Below are 23,623 nucleotides of genomic sequence, written 5' to 3' on the forward strand. Positions count from 1 at the left end.
TGATTACATTAATATTTATCACATTCTTTCCAAGCAGTCAGGCATTACAATGAGCCCTTGAAGGGGCCTCAGCTCTGCAGAGCAGGGATGATTACCTTTGGTTGTAGAAGGAGGAGGGGGATCATAGAAAATGCATCGAAATTGACAGACCCCAGAAATGCGCACACATGCCAATTTTGGTGTGCCATTTTAGGTAATTCACAGTTCTCAAAATCCCAGTTCACCCTACTTTAGAGATTTTGTGGATTTTTTTGTTTTTGTTTTTTTTGAGACAGAGTCTCACAGTGCCTCCCGGGGTGGAGTGCAGTGGCGCGATTTCGGCTCACTGCAACCTCCATCTCCCAGGTTCAAGTGATTCTTCTGCCTCAGCCTCCTAAGTAGCTGAGATTACAGGTGCCCGCCACCACGCCCAGCTAATTTTTTGTATTTTTAGTAGAGATGGGGTTTCACCATGTTGGCCAAGCTAGGTCTCAAACTCCTGACCTCATGATTTGCCCACCTTGGCCTCCCAAAGTGCTAAGATTATAGGCATAAGCGACCGCACCCAGCTGGTTTTTTTTTTTAAACTTCATTGAATTATAATTCACATACCATACAATTCACCCATTTAAAGTATGCAATTTAATGACTTTTAGTATATTCACAGATGTGGGCAACTGTTACCATAGCCAATTTTGGAACATTTTCATCACCTCAAACAAACACCCAACTCGTACCCTTTAGCTATCACTCTCTTCCCTCTGGCATCACATATCCACAGTCCTAAGCAATCACTAATCTACTTTCTGTTGCTATAGGTTTCCCTATTCTGGACTAGAATCATATAATATGTGGTCCTGTATATCTGGCTTTTTTCACTTGGCAGAATGTTTTACGAGTTCATCCATGTGGTAGCATGTGTCAGTATTTCGTTCCTTTGCCATTGGATGGATTTAGCACATTTTGTGCACCTGTTAGTCAGTCAATGGACACTGTTTGTTTCCACTTTTTGGCCATTATGAACAGTGCTGCTATAAACATTTCTGCACAAGGTTTTGTGTGGACATATGTTCTGCTTTAGAAGTTTACAGTTTAATTAGGACTCACTCCTAAAACTAGAGGCAGGCTACCCCTACTCGGTTTTACAAGTCTTCTTTCTAAGACAGGCCATAGGACAGGTATCTGACTTACTGTGACCAGCAGTCCTTTCTTCTCATTCTGCTACTAAGCCTATTCCAAAGCCAAATTCATCAAATGCTGACCCCTCCCCAGCACATCCTTTCTCCTGATCTCTCTCATTCTCTTCCTCCAATCAACCCAGATTCTTGAGACCTATAACCAGATCAGGTCTCTGTTCCCTGAAGATAGAGAAGTGGGAGAGATTGGTCTTGTTGCTGGGTTTCTAGCCAGAGGATGTTAACTTACTCATTCATTCATTCATTCCAATAAACACTTGTTGGCTGTCGTGTGTTCCAAGCACTGAGTAGGCATTGAGGATACAGAGAAGAATTTAATATTTCTTAGCCCTCAGGGAGGTCACAATCTAGTAGTGTGGGAGAAGGATTAGTACACAGGCAATTGCAATGCAGAGTGGTAAATGCTTGGCAGCAAGAGGAAGTGAATGCTCTGGGCGCCCATAGAAGGGTTACGCGGGGGCAGGGAGGAGTGCGGAGCATTTCAGGCACTGAATGCAGCACAGTCAAAGGCATGAGATAGCTCATGGGACCTGAGAGTAATACCTAAGTACAGCTGAACCCTGGGATAAAGGTAGAACAAATGCAGGTGATATCTGTTTCTGATCTTTTACCTGGAATTGGGAATATTTCTTCCGTGGAAATAGTATTACATAGGATAGCTAGGTTTCAAATACCCTCACCACCATGGCTTAACTGCTGTATAGGTTAAATGGATTTTGGGGGCTCAGCTGTGATTCTAGCACACATAATATTGTTTATTATAGGAAAGTACAGCCTCATTTCTATCATCTGTCTTGGCAAATGAACCCAACTGTTTATAAGTTGGGGCTTGGGTTACCATGGGGGACCCCCACAAAAGTGGCAATGATCATCTCCTTGGCACTTTCTGAAAACAGATAGGTAGATGGTGGTAGTGGCTGCTGGTTATGTTTCTGAATTGGAGTTTCCCGTATTGCAGCCTAAAGTGGTCAGATTGGGGGGTCTCAAGGGCAGAGAAGAGCCCAAGATTCTCAGGATTACAGCCACTGCACACCTTATTGACTTTGGAGCTGTCTTGGCTTTCCCCACTGTTTCCCTCCAGCTGAATGGACATTCGAGTTAAATTGTCATCAACCAGTCTGACTATGATTTGTGCACTGGGGAAGTATACAGACAGTACCTATGCATAAGAAGAGGAAGTATGCTACTAAATTGGAATTGGCAGGAGCATGAGAGATAGTGATCCAGTATTTACTGACCCTGTATGATGTGCCAAGCTCAATCCAATGCACTTTAAATACAGTCTGCCTATCCCTGCTCAAGAAAATTTATCCCAGAAAGTAAACACCTTAGGATGCATAATTTATAATCCAGCATCTGCTTCCTGATTCTTCTCCACCTTCTGTCCTCCCTAGTCACACTCCAATTCATAAGACATTCTGTTACCGGAAAGGGGTCCCTATCCAGACCCCAAGAGAGGGTTCTTGGATCTCGCACAAGAAGGAATTCAGGGTGAGTCCACAGTGCAAAGTAAAAGCAAGTTTATTAAGAAAGTAAAGGAATAAAAGAATGTCTACTCCATAGACAGAGCAGCCCTGCCGGCTGCTGGCCACCCATTTTCATGGTTATGTCTTGAAGACCTGCTCAAAAAGGGGTGGATTATTCATGCCTCCCCTTTTTCGACCATATAGGGTAACTTCCTGACATTGCCATGGCATTTGTAAACTGCCATGGGGCTGGTGGAGTGTAGCAGTGAGGAGGACCAGAGGTCACTCTCGTGGCCATCTTGGTTTTGGTGGGTTGGGTCAGCTCCTTTACTACAACCTGTTTTATCAGCAAGGTCTTTATGACCTGGATGTTGTGGCGACCCCCATCTCCTCCTATGACTTAGAATGCCATAACCATCTGCGAATGCAGCCCAGTAGGTTTCAGCCTCATTTTACCCGACTCCTATTAAAGATGGAGTTGCTCTGGTTCAAACATCTCTGAAAATTCCACCATGTATTTTTTTAGCAGTGGCTCTCAGCCAAGGAATGGCCACCCCCTCCCATGGGGTAGTACACTATGCATTTGGAAATGTGAAGGGGCACTGTGGCTGTCATACTGAGTGCATGTGGGGGTGGGTAACTACTAACATTTAGTGCCTGGGTGTAGGGATGCCAAACCTGCTCCAATGCCTGGGAGAGTGCCTTAAAAATACTTCTGACCCCACAATACTAATGTCAGTGGCATCCCCTTTGAGAAACACTAATCTCTAGGCTCACCCACCACTTGTTCTGCCAGGAACACTTTCATCCTCTCCTGCCTCCTGCCCCTGGTTAACTTCTTTGACTCTTTAGAACTCGGCAAAGCTCACTGGGCACGGTGTCTCAAGCTTGTAGTCCCAGCACTTTGAGAGGGGCAGATCACAAGGTCAGGAGTTCAAGACCAGCTTGGCCAACATAGTGAAACCTGTCTCTAATAAAAATACAAAAAATTAGCCGGCGTCGTGGCAGGCACCTATAATCCCAGCTGCCCCGGAGGTTGAGGCAGGAAAATCGCTTGAACCCGGGAGGTGGAGGTTGCAGTGATCGGAGATCACGCCACTGCAATCCACCCTGGACTGCAGTGTGAGACTCCATCTCAAAAAAAACAACCAAACCAAACCAAACAAACAAACAAACAAAACCTCAGGAAAGCCACCACTCACTCACTTTAGGAAGGATTCTCTGGCCCCCCAGACACTCCCACCCACAGTCTGGATTCAGTACCACTCCTGTGTACTCCACAGCATTCTTGCTGAAAACTGTTGAAGGTTCTATCCTTTTTTTTTTTTTTTTTTGAGAAGGAGTTTCACTCTTGTTGCCCAGGCTGGAGCACAATGGCACCATCTTAGCTCACTGCAACCTCTGCCTTCTGGGTTCAAATGATTCTCCTGCCTCAGCTTCCTGAGTAGCTGGGATTACAGGCACCCGCCACCACACCTGGCTAATTTTTCGTATTTTTAGTAGAGACGAGGTTTTACCATGTTGGCCAGGCTGGTCGAAATCTCCTGACCTCAGGTGATCCACCCGCCTTGGCCTCTCAAAGTGCTGGGATTACAGGCGTGAGCCACCACACCCAGCCGTCGGTTCCATCTTTTATCTTTAACTCTCAACCCTTAGTGCAGTGCCTGTCACATACTAGGTGCCCAATAAGTAGATATGGAATGATGAGAGTCCTACGAATGAACAAATGACATAATGTGGCACAAAGGTGAAAATTCATCTCAGAATTAAAAAATTAACTGGATCAAAGACCATTATGCACAGGCAATTCTTCACATCTGGTAGTTTATGATTTAGAAAGTAACTTCAGCAGGGTGTGGTGGCTCATGCCTGTAATCCCAGCACTTTGGGAGGCCAAGGCAAGTGGATCACCTGAGGTCAGGAGTTCAAGACCAGCCTGGCCAACATGGTGAAAGCCCGTCTCTACCAAAATACAAAAATTAGCTGGGCGTGGTGGTGGGTGCCTGTAATCGCAGCTACGTGGGAGGCTGAGGCAGGAGAATCACTTGAACCCGGAAGGCCGAGTTTGCAGTGAGCCCAGATCGTGCCATTGCACTCTAGCCTGGGCAACAAGAGCGAAACTCCGTCTCGAAGAAAAAAAAAGAAAGTACCTTCATAGGCTGGACGTGGTAGCTCACACCTGAAATCCCAGCACTTTGGGAGACTAAGCCAGGTGGATCACGAGGCCAGGAGTTCAAGACCAGCCTGACCAAGATGGTGAAACTCCATCTCTACTGAAACTACAAAAATTAGCTGGGCACAGTGGCAGGTGCCTGTAATCCCAGCTACTCAGGAGGCCGAGGCAGGAGAATCGCTTGAACTCAGGCGGCAGAAGTTGCAGTGAGCTGAGATTGTGCCATTGCACTCCAACCTGGGTGACAGAGTGAGACTCCATCTCAAAAAAAAAAAAAAAAGACAGCACCTTCATAACTTTTCTTTTTGATCCTCAAAGCTCACCCAGAAACAGGTAGAGCAGGCATTATTATTTTAGCGGAAATAGAGATTTAGAAAGGTAAAGTGAGCAGCCCAGGATGGAGCAGCCACAATGTAACAGAGGTGAACTAGAGTCCAGGTCTTTTGGCTGGCACCGTTCCTCTTTCAGTGTGTCACCTGTCCCAGATGTGCAAGAACAGGAGCGGTAATCAGGCAACTTCAGAGTAGAACAAAACCCGCTGAGTAGAGAGGCGATGTGTTTCAGTGTGAGATAAACATAACCAACTAGAAGAGGCAACTTGAAATCAGGAGTTTATCAACTCTGCCTAATGCAATCATCATTTCATTTTCCATGCGTCTGATTTCAACAAGCTTTACTGGGGTTGGAGGAGGCAGTTAGGGAGAGATTAGTCAACAAAGTTACAGTTAGATAGAAGGAGTAAGTTCTGGTGTTCTACTGTACAGTAGAGTGACTACAGTTAACAATAATGTATTGTGGATTTCATTTTTTAATTTGTATTTTTTGAGACAGGGTGTCACTCTGTTGCCCAGGCTGGAGTGCAGTAGCATGACTGCTGCTCACTGCAGCCTTGACCTCCTGGGCTCAAGCAATCCTCCCAACTTAGTCTCCCCAGTAGCTGGGACTACAGGCATACACCACCATGCCCAGCTAATTTTTTGTATTGTTTTGTAGAGACAGGGTTTTCCCATGCTGCCCAGGCTGGACTAGAATTCCTGGGCTCAAGTGGTATTTCCATCTCAGTTTCCCAAAGTGTTGAGATTATAGGCGTGAGCCACTGCACCCAGCCTGTGTATTTCAAAATGGCTAGAAGAGAGAATTCTGAATGTTCTCATTACAAATAAATAATAAAGCTATGAGGTGATGCATCTGCTAAGTATCCTGATTTAATTATTACATAATGTGCAGCCATATTGAAAGATCACATTGTACCTCATTAACATGTCAAGTAGAAAAAATTTTAAAGATATAAAGAAAACAAACAAACAAATATAAAAACTTTATGAAAATTATTGCCCAATGGTTTTATGAAAGAAGATGGTAAGAAATAATTATTTCCAGCCTTCAGTTCAGGTATGAGCTACTGAAGAGGAAGTACTGTTATGGTGGATTTCATAGGTCAGCACTCCAGGTGTGGTCCTCAAAACCAAGCTCCTTCCGGACAGTCCAGACGCTCTGTAGTCAGTTTGATTGAGTGGTTTGGTTTGGACTCCAAGAGGCTGAGCCCTCCCTCTCTACTAACAGTAGCCTTGGTGAGGCCCCCTATATTTAGGGGTTAGGATCATTCATTAGAGGCTGTGGGGGAGGTTTTAGGACAAACAGGACTGTCAGGAAGTAATGGTGAATGAAGCAGAAAGGACTTTCTCTTAAGCATCCTTAAAAGAGATAAGGTGCAAGTTGGCCTTAACCCATTGGGGTTATGCAGATAGATGAATTGGGAACCAGCGATCCAGTTCCAACCCAAGAATTCATACCAGAACTGGCCTGGCCTTGGGATGACTCTTTAATGAAAACACAATATTGCACAAATGATTGTGTGCCAGGTGGTATACAAGGCACTGATGACGCAAAAATAAATGACATGAATAGAACCTCTCAAAATCACTCCTGGAGACTGAGTTATCTGCCTCTAACTCACGGTCATGTTGACTGGGTCTCAAAGATCAGGATAGCCCTTTGCACCCAGGCTGTGTCTGCAATAAGAGACCCAGGTCAAGCACCCCTGACTCCCTCCCTGCCCAGTGTGTTTCCCACAGGGAGCTGCCCCAAACTGAAGACATATCCAGATGAGATCTGCTCAGTACAGAGCAGAGCAAGACCATCACTTTCCTTGCTCCAGGCTCTATCCTTCTATTAATTGCCTCCGAGGTGCTTGTACCTTTCTTGGCACTTTTCTCATATTGACTCATATTGAACATAGATTTACAGCTATCCAATGAGGAATTTTGGTTGTTCTGGTATCATTTATTCTTATGAAACTCAGGATGCTTTTTTCTTTTCTAGGTGTTTACAAACCATCCGATTGATAATCCTTCTCTAGCATTATTCTTCACAGGGAGTTCTGTAGTTTTGTAGAAAATACTGAAGCAGGCCTGGTGTGGTGGCTCACACCTATAATCCCAGCACTTTTGGAGGCTGAGGCAGGCAGATCACTTGAAGTCAGGCGCTTGAGACCATCCTGGACAACACGGCAAAACCCCATCTCTACTAAAAATACAAAAATTAGCCAGACATGGTGGTGCGTGCCTGTAGTCCCAGCTACTCAGGAGGCTGAGGCAGGGGAATCACTTAAACCCAGGAGGCCGAGGTTGTAGTGAGCTGAAATCAGGCCACTGCACTCCAGCCTGAGTGACAGAGTGAGGCCCTGTCTTAAAAATAAAAAAAGACTGAAGCAAAACACAAGCTCTGTCATGCACTGATTATTAAATACCCAAGTAATAACGTGCCTACCCATTCATTATTCTTTGTCCTGCTCTAACTACAACAAAAAGCAAAAGCAAGCAAACACAAGGCTCTTTTGTTTCGCCATTGTTTGGCCTGGAGAATTCAAAGTTGGACTCTATCTATTCTGAGTATATCCAGAATGTAATCTCCCAGTGCTAACTATGGGTTCCTGACTGCATCTGGTCTACACCGATGTGGACATCCGTATCAAGTGTTGTTTTTCTCTTAAGCAGAGCTCCATGATCACACTTTTCATTTTAACAATTAAATTAAAGGCGGTGCCAAGTTCCTGCTTGCCTCACCAATTTACCTTGTTCAATTAATGCAGTGGTTTTGACTACAGGGCTGGGATTTATGAGTCCAGGAGTCTCCATGGGAGACTGAGCCGGCGGAGGCGGAGCAGAGCCCCCAGGGCCGGGGCGGGAGCAGGGAGGTGGCTGAGGCGGGCGCGCTGCTAATAATGCCTGCCTCTTCCACACATTCCTCCCTCTGGGTCCCAGACAGTGGATTACTTTTAGACCAAGATGTAGTTTAGAGAGAATCTCACAAATGTTCCTCTCTGCCGACCAAATCACCCGACTTCTAGGATTCCATCCTACGGTCATAACCACAGACCTGAGAAAATCTCACACAGTCCGGGCCTCGCAGGCCAGGGGGAGCCCAGAGCGCTTTCACTGCGCACGCTCCGCCCGCCGCCCGGGCTCCATGGCAACAGGCCCCGCCCTGGGGCGGGAGCGGAGCTGCGCTCGGGCGGAAGAAAAGCAGGCGGTTCCCCTCCACCGAGATGGCAATTGCGCCCCGGGATTGTGAACCTCTCTTCTCCCGCACCCCCTCTAGGTTTCCTTTTCTAACTTTTTTGTCTCACCGGGAAACAGAACCACTCTGTAAAAGAACTCATTCAAGTGGTGGCGATGGGAGGAGGTGGAGGGAGTCAGGTCCGCGGTGACCGCATCAAAACTGTGAACCCCGCGGATCTCCCTGGCCTGGCCCTCCAGCAACTGGGGTGCTCCAGACTGTGGCCCTTTCCCACATCCAGGGTCGACAGCTCTCTGCCTGCCAACCCTGGAGGGTTCCAGCATCTAAGCCGATGCGCCCATAGTGGGGTGGGGCTTTGTCCGGGTATCATGCCTGGGTGTCCATGCTTTAAAACCTGGAGGTGATACTGAGCTAATCTGGGGACAGGGGAATCTGCCACCATCCTCAGAAGGCTGCCCCTCCAACAAGTTACCAGAAGAGTATTTTTCTAAGCAGCCTGCCTGGCACGACAACTCAAGGTCACTTTCATCCACTGTTAGAATCCCGCGATGAAAGTCTGCATGCAACTGCGATTAAAGCACGGGCTCTGGAGACACGTCTGGATTTGCTCTATCTGCAGGTTACTCCTTGCCTCTCTGTTATCTCATTTGTAAAATGCTGCCTCCTAATACCATTGTGATGATTAAATGGTCCAGTGTGTCAGTGTCAGCCCCATGCCTAACACACAGTAAGTCTCAGGTTGCTATCATCAGAAGCATGATATTGTGCGGTGGAGGAGAAGAGGATGGGCTCTAGAGCCAAGGATGGGTTTGGATCCTGGTTCTGCCACTTACAATTTGTATAACCCTGGGTAAGTAATTTAACCTCTGTGCCTCAATTACCTCAAGTATATGGGGGATGACAAGGGTACCTACTACATCGATTTGTTAGGAGAAGGAAATGTTTGTTTAGTCTATGCAAAGAACCTGATCTAGGCCAGGCACGGTGGCTCACGCTTGTAATCTCAGCACTTTGGGATGCTGAGGCAGTTGGATCACCTGAGGCCAGGAGTTCAAGACCAGCCTGGCCAACATGGTGAAACCCTGTCTCTACTAAAAATACAAAAATTAGCTGGGTGTGGTGGTGGGTGCCTGTAATCCCAGCTACTCGGGAGGCAGAAGCATGAGAATTGCTTGAACCCAGGAGGCAGATGCACCAGTGAACAGAGATCACGTCACTGCATTTCAGCCTGGGTGACAGAACGAGACTCCTTTAAAAAAAGAAAAACAAAAAAATCCTGATCCAGTGTCTGATGCATCATAATCAGTCAGAACATAAATTATTACTGTCATTATTGCCACTAGTAGATTTATGAGTTCCTTTAAAAATGACTGATAATTCACTTTTTTACTCCTGGAGCTGGGCTCATTTAAGGATTCAGTAACCATTTGTGGGGTGTTTTTAGATATATGAATAGCTTACTAATACACTACACCTCATCATCTTTTCATAGTCCAAATAAAATATATCAATACATGAGAGTGGACAGAATCATGCAAAATCAGAAGAGATATGCCAATATACATTTTTTTGAGAGAGAGAGAGGGAGTCTCACTCTGTTTCCCAGGCTGGACTGCAGTAATGCGATCTCAGTTCACTGCAACTTCAGCCTCCTGGGTTCAAGCAGTTCTCCTGCTTCAGCTTCCCGAGTAGCTGGGATTATAAGCATGTGCCACCATGCCCAGCTAATTTTCTTTGTATTTTTAGTAGAAACGAGGTTTCACCATGTTGGCCAGGCTGGACTTGAACTCCTGACTTCGAATGATCCGCCCATCTCGGCCTCCCAAAGTGCTGGGATTATAGGCGTGAGCCACCGCACGGCACCTATACACTTTTATCACACCAGGCTGGACACAGCCTCCCTCCACCTCCTCACCCACTTAGCACTGGTGTCTCCCTGCTGGTTTTGACACAGCTGAGAGGCTGCAGTGCTACTTTGTTACTCTTGTTGAGGTCTCACACTAACTCTAATCCCAGGCCAGTCCCAGGAAGGAAGAGAGTCTGTTCATGCCTACCTGCCACTGGTTCCCATGAGAAAGAAACCTGGACTTTTGTGCTGGTCAGCAGCCTGTAGAAATGAGTTCTCATTGGCCAGCATCTCTTCCTTAGAGCCAGCAGCCTTCTTAAAAAGATCAGAAGAGAAATGATTCCTTTTGGTCCTCCTTCAAATGTCAGTTTTGCCCTTTGACGTAGTCATCATCTCTGGACGTGAGAATGGGAGGCGTCACTTCCACGTCCTCCTCCAAATGAATGCACTCTAAACAAATATTGACTCACCTCTCAAGGGTTGACACTGCATCTGGACCAGTGCCAGGAAGCCACAAGACCATCAGAGGCAGAGGGGAGGAGCAAGAGCAGAATAACAGAAGCAGCAGAAGAAATGTGTGCAAGGTCAGGTGAGGCCTGACCCGAGGGTGTTGTGCCTGGACCTGTGAGCTCTGGGTCAGGGTGAGCCAGTGCCAAGGCAGAGCCATCCATGACCTCAGGGCCAATGCTGGGCACCCTGACTCTTCCTTGATAATATCTCTCATCCTCCATTTTCCCTCTCCCTTTCTCCTGCCCTCTTTCCTACTCCACATCCACTTTATTCAACAGGGCTTTTAACTTAGCTTCTACTATATGCTGGACACTGTGTTAGGAGCCACAGATAGTCACTATCCTAAGGAACGTACGCATTCTCATAAGAGAGACAGATATTAAATCTCAAATAATAAACTAAATTAAATTACTTGAAATAAAAGTTAATTAAGCCTCAGACAATGAACAATTTTTATCTGTGGCCTCTACTTCAGACCCACCAAGGAAATGCATAGGTGTTGGTGTTCTGTGGTGGACAAGAATCGAGGCTCTGGAATCGGACACACATGGGTACAAATCTCAGCTCTGGTACTGCCCAGCTGTGTGATTTTGGCCAAATTACACCACCTCTCTGACTCTCCTTTTCTTCATCTGTAAAATGGCAGTAAAAAGAGATGCACTTTATAGGGTTGTTATGAGGATTAAACAAAATAATGCCCAAAAGATGCGTAGCACATTGCCTGACACATAGGAAGGCTCAAAAGATGTCAACTATTGTTCCCGTTTCATTATACAAGCAAAGGAGTTGGCAAACCTTTTCTGTAAAGGGCCAGTATAGCAGACACTTTACGGACTTGTGAGTCAATGTAGTATCTGTTGCAACTGCTCAATTTTATTGTAGTGTGAGAGCAGCCATTAACAGTAGGTAAAGGGGCTGGGTGCGGTGGCTCATACCTGTAATCCCAGCACTTTGAGGGGCCGAGGCAGGCAGACTGCTTGAGCTCAGAAGTTTGAGACCAGCCTGGGCATCATGGGAAAAACCTGTCTCTACAAAAAATACAAAGAAACTAGCCGGGCATGGTGGTGCACACCTGTAGTCCCAACTCCTTGGGAGGCTGAGGTGGGAGGATCGCTTGAACCTGGGAGGAGAGGTTGCAGGGAGCTGTGATTGTGCCACTGCACCGCCATCCTGAGCAACAAAGCCAGACCCTATCTCAAAATAAATAAATAATCAAACAAACAAATAAATAACAGTTGGTAAAGGAATGATTATAACTGTTCCAATGAAATTATATTTATAAACACTGAAATTTGAAATTCTTTTCTTATGTCACAGAATATTATTTTTTTGTTGGTTTTTTCCAAATTATTTAAACATGTAAAAACCATTGTTAGCTTGCTGGCTGTACTCATGGGCCAGATTGGGCTCACATGCCACAATTTGCCCACCCCTGCTCAAGCCTAACAAAATGATTGACACACCTTTCGTAGATTTTGTTTCAGAGGAAAATTCAGTTGGTGGGTCCATAATTCAGTGTTTGGACATTAAGACACAATCTGGTCTGACTAACAATATTATAAACCAACCCAAGGATGGCAAAAACCTCCTAAATGAAAAACAATACCTACAGTTTACTTGTGTATAAGCCAAGATAAGTAAACAGAACTTACCATTGGCTTGTGCACAAGATAAGAAATGGAAAAGACAATCAGTTCCTTAGACATAGGATCACCCTGTGTTTGCAAATGGAGGCAAGCTGCTCCTGACAGGTGCAATAATTGACTGTGTGTGTACTTTGCTTCTCAGTGCTATGCACAGAGAAGTGCAGCAAGAAACATCTCAGAGGGTCACAAGCCCCCAAGACTTTACCCACAGAGGATGGGAGAAAAAAACGTGTGCTGAATGAAGAAAGCTGGGACAATGAGGGAAGGGAGGAGGACCCTGGCAGAAACAGGCCAAGCCCCACCAACATGGAAATCAGATCACAAATGATTTAACTGTAAAACAGGTATCCCAAGTCATGCCATATAATTCTTAATTCCATTCTTTCCTTTCCTTCTCTCTTTCCCTCTTAAGTATCTGTGGATAGAAATAGGATATTATGCTTTACTTTCTCCTGCAATGTAGGAAGATATTTGTTCTCTAGTTCATATCGAATTCTTTTCAGGCTAGACATTCTTTCTCTAATAATATTAAAATATGTACCTGTTCCAAAGACACTGCAATTAATAAACTTGGTTCCTTTGACCCAAAGGAAATGCAAAGCTTTCTTATAAATCTATTCCAAGAATAAAATTTGTTCTTGCACATCTTCAAAAAATTATGTGTTGCTGGGTGCAGTGGTACACACCTGTAATCTCAGCTACTTTGGAGACTGAGGCTGGAGGATTGCTTGAGCCCAGGAGTTGAAGATCAGCTTGGGCAACATAGTGAGACATCATTTCTAATTAAAAAAAGAAGGGCACGGCATGGTAGCTTACATCTGTAATCCCAACACTTTGGGAGGCCGAGGCAGGAGGATTGCTTGAGGCCAGGATTTCTAGACTAGCCCAGGCAACATAGGGAGACCCATATCTACAAAATTTTTTTTTTTAATTAGCAGGGAGTGGTGGCACATGCCTGTGGTCCCAGCTACTTAGGAGGCTGAGGCAGGAGGGTCACTGGAGCCTGGGGGGTTGAGGCTACAGTGAGCAGTGATTGTGCCACTGCTCTTTCCAGTCTGGGCAATAGAGTGAGACCCTGTCTCAAGAAAAAAAAAAAGAAGAAGAAGAAAGAGGATGAGGGGAGGAAGTAGAGGAGAAGGAGGAAGGAGAAGAAACCACAGATTATCTATCCATGCCCAGCCATTTTTACTAGATAAAGAATTTGCTTATCCAGCCTGATTAACATGTTGAAGCATCCTCAAGGTCAGATGTCATAATAACACCCTCTGACTTAGTAAGGACTCTCCTCTGGGAAGAACATGGCCCAGGTACAAATGTCTCCATCCTTAATAGTTTGAGTCATAGATAACCAGCTGGCTGCCTACCAAATTGCCACTTGTTTTTTTTTTTTGAGATGGAGTTTTGCTCTTGTTGCCCAGGCTGAAGTGCAATGGTGAGATTTTGGCTCACCACAACCTCTGCCTCCTGGATTCAAATGATTCTCCTGCCTCAGCCTCCTGAGTAGCTGGAATTATAGGCATGCACCACCACACCCGGCTTTTTTTTTTTTGTATTTTTAGTAGAGACAGGGTTTCTCCATGTAGGTCAGTCTGGTCTTGAACCCCTAGCCTCAGGTGATGCACCGGCCTCAGCCTCCCAAAGTGCTGGGATTACAGGCGTGAACCACCATGCCCGGCTTTATTTATTTATTTATTTATTTTTATTTTTAGTAGAGATGGGGTTTCTCCATGTAGGTCAGTCTGGTCTTGAACTCTCAGCCTCAGGTGATCCACCGGCCTCAGCCTCCCAAAGTGCGGGGATTACAGGTGTGAACCACCATGCCCGGCAGCCACTTGTTTTTAAGTACTATCTGGTGAAGAAAGAAAGCAAGTCTATTACCTTACACTTCTTTAGAAAGGAAAAAGTGAGGATCTGGGATCTAGCAAGGATGTAACTAACTGCATCCAGTGATAGCTTTCCCTACCCATGAAGAAGCACAAGTCCACAGTCAAGGAATCCGGCACTGCCTTTCATCTTTGCCCTATCACATGGCAAAGCATTGGTACTCTCTCAAGGAGTAAAAGTCACCTGTCATATGGATCTTCAGTTTTAAACCCAACAACCTGAATGAAAGGCATAAACTCCCTCACTTTCTCTAACACTTTCCAGTCACATGGGGGGGCTTCAGTTCAGGTTGGTGGTGCTGATAGGAAGCTTGGGGGCTCCACCCTAGCCCCAGGCCTAGCTCCTAATCCACTTCCCTCCTTGCCTTGGCAGGACCTCCACCAGTAATGAAGCAGGAAGGCACAAGATGCTCATCCTTTCATAGAATCAGAGGTGTATTTGAAGTTGGAATGGACCTCAGAGCTGACAAAGTCCTGTGGTTTTAAAACCACAAAATCCTTTATGTAGAAAACGGCCCAGGCCTGGGGCCCCTGCCAACATGCTCACCTCTCACTCGTGCTGCCTCCGCCCCTGTTCATCTCTTCAGGACACCTGGTGCTCGGCGGACATATCCAGTCTGATCGCCATTGTATAGACAAAGAACCAGGGGGCTGGGGAGGTGATTTTATCCCAGCCCCCACCATGCCTTACAGCCAGCAAGTGGCAAAGCCATTCACGGATCTCAGGCCTGACCGCGAGTGCCTGCTGCTCTCCATCTGCCCCACCGTCCTCCCTTTACAGGCAGACCTGGGGAGCTGGAGGTCTGTGCAGGCTGCCTGAGTTTCATTACAATTTCAGTAGTTCTGTCGAGCCTGTTCTGCAACAGACACAATTGGAAATACAACAAGCAAAGGTCGTGCTAAGTGAGACTAGAAAACGAGGCTGAGGAATAGCAAGTGGCTCTCACGCCACAGCTGGTCGGCTTGAAGAGTTCATGGTTAAGAGTTTATAAATATGCAAACACCACAGTCGAACAGCAGGAGTTCCCAAGACAGCAGAGAAACAGGAACCTACCACAAAGGATTATGGTACTAAAAGGTTAAAAATCCGCCCATCTACATGGCAAAGGGCAGGGAATAAATAAACCACAACATCCTGTTAGAGGGGGATTCACAGAGAAGGCAGACTCCTGGGAACAGAAAAGGAAAGCAAAAGATAGAAGACAAAATAGATCAAGGCTAAGTACCAAGTCTGTGTAGTTAAGAAGCCCCATATCCTCAGAGTAACCTTGACAATAAAAATCCAACACTAAAATAAACATGTAAGAGCAGAGTTACATCATTAGCAGTTGTACAGTCTTTTAATTCAGTCAAATTGGTGAGCAGGGTGAAGTGATAAAAGCACCTGGATTTACTTAAAGGACCCACGTGGTTGGCATCAGATGGCCAGCGTGTTCCGGCACTTGGCCTGCCCCTTGTTCCATAATGTGCCTCGGTAGAATTCCCATTCTATTTTTAAAAAGCTATTATAACGCATGTTTGTTTGCCCCCAGAAATGGGAAAACCCAATCTTCATTTAAACTTACACTCTAAAAGTTGTTCATTACAAAAACAGGTTTCATTTCTATTTTGCTGTTTACTCTAAAGGCCAGTGCTCTCCTAGCAGCATCCTGGGACCTTTATCCAGCATACATGTGGCCTGTGGCTACTTTGCTCTCCTCCATTCTCTCTGCACTGTTTCTGGCTTTTCAAGAATCCGTGCACCTGTTTTCCTCATGTACAAGTTCTGAGATCGTAAGTTCAGAAAAGGAGGCCGCATTCCTTTAGTTCATAACTAAATGAATGAATCTTCATGAGCAATGAGGTACTTTTCTTTTTTTTTAGGCTGGAGTGCAATGGCACAATCTTGGCTCACCACAACCTCTGCCTCCTGGGTTCAAGCGATTGTCCTGCCTCAGCCTCCCGAGTAGTGGGATTACAGGCATGCGGCACCACGCCCGGCTAATTTTTGTATTTTTAGTAGAGACAGGGTTTTTCCATGTTGGTCAGGCTGATCTGAACTCCCGACCTTGTGTGATCCACCCACCTTGGCCTCCCAAAGTGCTGGGATTACAGGCGTGAGCCACCAAGCCTGGCCTTGAGCAATGAGGCACTCTTATGCAAGGTTCTGGCTCCTCCGAGCCCCGCTGTTGCTTCTGCTCCCTGGGTTCTCTGCTCCTGGGTTCTCAGCTCAAATGCTCAAATACTGTCTCCTCTCAGGCCTTCCTGACCCTCTTGACTTAAGTGGGTGTGCCCCTTTGTTAGTATCACTCTGCCCCACTTGAATCATTCATGGAAGTTATCACAGTTTGTAAGGGAATATTTGTTTGGTTAGTTAGGGGTTTCTCGACCACCAACCTGTGATCTCCATGGGGGAGGGGCAGGACCATCCCCCAACGATGGTGCAGCACAAATGCAGTCTTAGCACATGGCTTCCAACAGCGTGAGATGAGGAAGGACTGAGTGTCCAGCCAGTCTGGACATTAGCCAGAGCTGTGTGACCAACGCTGCTCTGTGTTGGTCACAGAGAACACAGCCTCCTACACCAGGTACTCATGTGAAACACCTCAGAACTACTTGTTATGATCGGACATCAGCTGAAGATCCCTTTGAGCTCTTGTAGAAGGGATCTGTTAAGAAAATGGTGTAAGGAAGTTCATCAGGACAGTGTAACCTACTTCAGAGTGACACATACTCTATGAGGAAGGTTTTAATACAACTTACTGAAAATATTCTCCTCCAGTCATTAAGGTAAGCTTTATGATACATTTACATGGTTATATGGTTATTGGATACATGCAAATACTGGAAGTAATAAAATTAAAACAGCTGTTTAGATATTCTGTAGTTCGCTCTTGCTTTTTCATGTATTCTGAATTAATGAGCCTTTTTTTTTTTTTTTTTTTTTTTTGAGACAGACTTTTGCTCTGTGACCCAGGCTGGAGTACAATGGTGCGATCTCAGTTCACTGCAACCTCCACCTCCCAGGTCCTGGTTCAAGCAACTCTCCTGCCTCAGCCTCCAGAGTAGCTGGAATTATAGACACACACCACCATGCCCAGCTAATTTTTTTATTTTCAATAGAGATGAGGTTTCACCATATTGGCCAGGCTGGTCTTGAACTACTGACTTCATGATCCACCCACCTCGGCCTCCCAAAGTGCTGGGATTACAAGGGTAAACCACCATGCCCAGCCGGAATTTATGAGCGCTTACAATCTGGAGAGCCTTAGAAGCATAGGTAGTAACTTCCTACTGATAATAGAAGCAATGTAGGAAAGGACATCATTTACTCCTAAACTATGTCCTTTCACAGTGGCTGAAGATAGTCTGGTCACTAAACATTATTTGATTTTAAGTAGGAGAAAAATATTTACTGCTTATACAAATATATAGTATAAACTATGATACAAAACCTCTTCCTTCCAACTGGGAATCTGAAAACAATATCGAAAAGAAAACACTACCAAATAAGATATTGTGTCTTACTTTTATTGCCTGGCCTCAGATATTGGCAGTATTATTAAAGGAAAACATTTTCAAACATAGTCTAACAATTCTTATGCACAGTTTGGCAGCGATAATCTTTTGTGTTTAAGCCAAATAAGGAACTATGGGTATGGGTATGATATTCAGCCTTTACTAGGGACCCTACTTACTGCTGCAGAAAGTTAGGATGCTGGCCGGGCGCGGTGGCTCATGCCTATAATCCCAGCATTTTGAGAGGACGAGGCAGGCAGATTGCTTGACCCCAGGAGTGCAAGACCAGTCTGGGCAATACGAGAAAGCTCCTCTCTAGTGAAAATACAAAAATTAGCTGGGCGTGTGACGCACACCTGCAGTCCCAACTACTAGGGAGGCTGAGGCAGGAGGTTGCAGATAATGCCACTGCACTCCAGCCTGGGTGAAAGAGCGAGCCTCCATCTCAAAGAAAAGAAAGCTAGGATGCTGTCATGCATAGGCATTTTGTATTGCTCGAAAATTTTGTATCTTATTAAGACAAAGATGAACAAAGGATATATTTATATACCTAAAAAAAAAGTTATTATTTGTTGAAGAGAAAGGAGAACAGCAAAGACAAGAGAGAAGAGAGAATGAGAAGAAAACCTCATGCAGGCCACGTATTTCTGACATTCATGTATTCATCCTTTCATTCAACTTTCATGGAACAATGATGCTACTGCTTGCTAGACACAAGTCACTTTTACATTAAAGGGAATGTGAAGCAGTATCATGGTGATTGCATTCTTTAATGCTTACGAATAGATGGTAACTTTCTCTCTTAGTCAGAAAGAAATAGAAAGAAAATAACAGAAAGGCAAAGAGAGAGAGAGATCGAGAGCTATCTTTATGATAAAATCACCAAAACAATTCTATCAGAGCCAGAGTTATTTTCTAACTAAGGAGACTGAGCACTAATCCTGTCATGAAGGCCTCACCCACCTCTCACAATCATATCTAATCACCTTCCAAAGGCTCCTAGGGAGGCTGAGACAGGAGGTTGCAGATAAAGTCATCACAGTGGGGGTTAGGGCTTCAACATATGATTTGCAGGGAGGGTGGTTCATGAATGTCCAGTTCATAATAGAGAGCCCTTAAGTTTCTGTACAAGACAGTCTGTCTCTTCTGTCTCTGTGACCCCATATCCTGGCCTCCTTGCTGTGACTAAAGCATCCAAACCTCTTCAGGTGCTGGACATACTGTGGTGTCATGACCCTACCACAGGACATTTAAGCACAGCAGGTCCAGTGCATGCAATTGGAGCTGGAATTGCTACATTTCTTGGCTCCAGGCTTGTTGCCCTCCAACAAGTCTTTAAAAGATTTTAAATGCACTCATTCTATGCCTCCAGAGAATCCTGGATTATTCCAGTTCTCTCTTTTTCTTAAACCATTATACCTTTATACGTGCTTTTCCTCTCCCTGGAGTCCAGTCCTTTCTTCCCTTCCCAGAGATTCATACAGTGCTTCCAGAGCCAACCTCAAAAGTACCTGGAAGTCCATTTTTGGTCATTGACAATATATTCTGTGTCTCTCCTATCTCCAGTAAAGGAATATGTAATTTTTCAGAACTGCTAATTCATTACCTTTACCTCCATTAACTTTGCTTAGGTACAAATTGTGAAATGTGTGATATCATGTGTCATGCTTTATTAATTTGGAGGTTAGTACCCAATGAAACATGTAAACAACAGAACTTGCAAATCTGTCCTAAAAATGATGTGTTAATTGGCTGGTTTATGGATGTGTTTCTGAACATGGCTTAGAGGGTGGACTCACACACAGAGAAGCTACTACCACCATCACCTTCAGGCTCACCCTTACCCAGGGGTTAGATAGGGAGAGGGGGCAGAAGGAAAAACAAACAAGAAGGTCCAAGTTCCTGGGCCCTTTTTCTTGGAGGAAAGAGAATCAGGTTCAAAGATGAAAGAAACTGAGCTTTGGTTCATCTGGACTCAGAACCAGCTCTTGAGGTCATGCCACTGCCACTCCCCATTATGGCAGGTCACTCAACACACACACCCACAGAGCTTTCGAATGACCAGCAAAGGTGTAAGTTACAGAGGGAGGGAAGCGGAGAATATACTACCCATGGAACTTCTGTTTTTTTAAAAAAGATACAATTGGGAGACAGCCAAAATGGCCGGATAGGAACAGCTCTGGAGTGCAGTTCCCAGTGAGAACAACGCAGAGGGTGAGTGATCACCGCATTTCCGAAGGAGTTTTTACTGCCCAGAGACCAGGAGATTCCTGGGCCAAAAAGCACCAGGAGTTTCCAGCACGGCTGTTTCAGCTGGTGCTGTGGGCTTCCACACAAAAACTCACACAAATCTGATGGCCGTTTCAACTGGCACCTGGAATGCCTGGGAGACAGAGCTGCCCATTAAACTGAAAAAGGGGGCTGAAACAGGGAGCCAGGTGATCTGCTTCATGGGTCCCACCCCCACAAAGATCAGCAATCTGAAGCACTGTGGACTAAGAGTTTCGTAGCAAGTGCAGCTGGACCCAGGACAGTCCAACTCAGTGGGGCGAAGGGCGTCTGCCATTACCGAGGCAGTCCGCCATTACTGAGGCAGTCCGCCATTACCGAGGCAGTCTGCCATGACTGAGGCAGACCACCATTACCGAGGCAGTCTGCTATTACCAAGGCAGTCTGCCATGACTGAGGCAGACCACCATTACCGAGGCAGCTCTAACTGTACCTCTGTAAACAAAACCACAAGGAAGTTTAATCAGTAGACGGGCAGAGCCCACGGCAGCTCAGCAACACCTCTGCTGGCAAACTGTGACTAGGCTACCTCCTCGCTTGGCAGGGCAGCTCTGAAAAAAGGCAGCAGCACATCAGGAACTTGCAAATAAACCCTCACCTTCCCAGGATGAAGCACCTGGAAGAAGAGGCAGTTATGAGTTCCACTGCAGCAGACTTAAACGTACCTGTCCAGAAGCTCTGAATGGAACAACAGAGCTCCCAGCTCAACACTTGAGCTCCTATAAGGGACAGACTGCCTCCTCAAGCAGCTTCCTGGCCCCCAAATATCCAAAGAGACACTCCATAAAAGGAGAGCTCAGGCTGATATCTGGTGGGTACCCCTCTGGGACAAAGAGAAGAGAAGAAACCAGCAGCAACCCTTACTGTTCTGCAGCCCTCTGCGGGTGATCCCCAGGCAAGCAGGGTCTGGAGTTGATCTCCAGCAGTCCTGCAGCAGAGGGGCCTGATGGTTAGAAGGAAAACTAAAACACAGAAATAAATAGCTTCAACGTTAACAAAAAGGACATCATCCACTCAGAGACCCCCCATCCGAAAGTCACCATCTACAAAGACCACAGGTAGATACATCTGTGAAGATGAGAAGAAACCAATGCAAAAAGGATGAAAACACAAAAAACATAATGCTTCTCCTCCAAGGGATCACAACTCCTCACAAGCAAAGGAACAAGACTGGATGGAGAATGAGTCTGATGAATTGACAGAAACAGACTTCAGAAGGTGGATAGTAACAAACTTCTCTGAGCTAAAAGAACATGTTTTAACCCAACGCAAAGAAACTAAGAACCTTGAAACAAAGGTTAGACAAAATGCTAACAAGAATAAACAGCTTAGAGAAGAATATAAATGACTTAATGGAGCTGAAAAACACAACAGAAGAACTTCGCAAAGCATACACAAGTTTCAATAGCCGAATTGACCAATCATAAGAAAGGATATCAGAGATTGAAGATCAACTCAATGAAATAAAATGAGAAGGCAGGTTAGAGAAAAAAGAGTGAAAAGAAATGAACAAAGCCTTCAAGAAATATGGGATTATGTGAAAAGACCTAATCTACGCTTGATCAGTGTACCAGAAGATGACAGGGAGAATGAATCCAAGCTGGAAAACACTCTTCAGGATATTATCCAGGAAAACTTCCCCAACCTAGAAAGGTAGGCCAACATTCAAATACAGGAAATACAGAGAACACCACAAAGATACTCCTCAAGAAGAGCAACCCCAGCTGGGCGTGGTGGCTCAAGCCTGTAATCCCAGCACTTTGGGAGGCCGAGGCAGGTGGATCACGAGGCCAAGATATTGAGACCATCCTGGTCAGCATGGTGAAACCCTGTCTCTACTAAAAATACAAAAAATTAGCTGGGCATAGTGGCACGTGCCTATAATCCCAGCTACTCAGGAGGCTGAGGCAGGAGAATTGCCTGAACCCAGGAGGCGGAGGTTGCGGTGAGCTGAGATGATCACATCATTGCACTCCAGCCTGGGTAACAAGAGCGAAACTCCATCTCAAAAAAAAAAAAAAAAAAGAGAAAAGAAGAGCAACCCCAAGGCACATAATCATCAGATTCACCAGGGTTGAAATGAAGAAAAAAATGCTAAGGCAGTCAGAGAGAAAGATCGGGTAACTCACAAAGGGAAGCCCATCACACTCACAGTGGATCTCTCAGCAGAAATCCTACAAGCCAGAAGAGAGTGGGAGCCAATATTCAACAACCTTAAAGAAAAGAACTTTCAACCTAGAATTTCATATCCAGCCAAACTAAGCTTCATAAGCAAAGGAGAAATAAAATCCTTTATAGACAAGCAATTGCTGAGAGATTTTTGTCACTACCAGGCCTGCCTTACAAGAGCTCCTGAAAGAAGCACTAAACATAGAAAGGAACAATTAGTACTGGCCACTCCAAAAATATACCAAATGGTAAAGACCATTGACACAATGAAAAAACTGCATCAACTAACGGGCAAAATAACCAGCTAGCATCAAAATGGCAGGATCAAATTCACATATAACAATATTAACCTTAAATGTAAATGGGATAAATGCCCCAATCAAAAGACTCAGACTGGCAAATTGGATAAAAAGTCAAGACCCATTGGTGTGCTGTATCCAGGAAACCCATGCAAGGACACACACAGGCTCAAAATAAAGGGATGGAGGAAGATTTACCAAGCAAATGGAGAGCAAAAAAAAAGCAGGAGTTGCAATCCTAGTCTCTGATAAAATGGACTTTAAACCAACAAAGATCAAAAGAGACAAAGAAGGGCATTACACAATGGTAAAAGGATCAATGCAACAAGAAGAGCTAACGATCCTAAATATATACGCACCCAATACAGGAGCACCCAGATACATAAAGCAAGTTCTTAATGACCTATAAAGAGACTTAGACTCCCACACAATAATAGTGGGAGAATTTAACATGCCACTGTCAATATTAGACAGATCAACGAGACAGAAAACTAACAAGGATATCCAGGACTTAAACTCAGATTTGGACCAAAAGGACATCATAGACATATACAGAACTCTCCACCCCAAATCCACAGAATATACATTCTTCTTAGCACCACATCATACCTACTCTAAAATTGACCACATAATTGGAAGTAAATCACTCCTCAGCAAATGCAAAAGAATGGAAATCATAACAAACAGTCTCTCAGACCACAGTGCAATCAAATAAGAATGCAGGATTAAGAAACTAACTCAGAATTGCACAACTTCATGGAAACTGAATAACTGGCTCTTGAATGTTGACTGGATAAACAATGAAATGAAGGCAAAAATAAAGATGTTCTTTGAAACCAACAAGAACAAAGATACAACGTACCAGAATCTCTGGGACACATGTAAAGCAGTGTCTAAAGGAAAATTTATAGCAATAAATGCCCACATGAGAAGCAAGGAAAGATCTAAAATCAACACCTTATCATCAAAATTGAAAGACCTAAAGGAGCAAGATCAAAAAAACTCAAAAGGTAGCAGAAGACAAGAAATAACTAAGATCAGAGCAGAACTGAAGGAGACAGAGACACAAAAAAACCTTCAAAAAATTAATAAATCCAGGAGCTGGTTTTTTGAAAAGATCAACAAAATAGACCACTAGCCAGATTAATAA

The 23,623-nt window shown here is 44.9% G+C and overlaps 1 protein-coding gene across 8 annotated transcripts in view; it reads right to left on the reverse strand.

Annotated features, from left to right (window-relative positions):
- Positions 1 to 23,623, reverse strand: part of TRIM2 (tripartite motif containing 2) — a 198,287-nt gene that overhangs the window by 77,303 nt on the left and 97,361 nt on the right. The window lies entirely within an intron of this gene.

Source organism: Aotus nancymaae, unplaced genomic scaffold (assembly GCF_030222135.1).
Source record: "Aotus nancymaae isolate 86718 unplaced genomic scaffold, 86718_ANA_hifiasm-v0.15.2.pri h1tg000033l, whole genome shotgun sequence".
NCBI lineage: Eukaryota > Metazoa > Chordata > Mammalia > Primates > Aotidae > Aotus > Aotus nancymaae.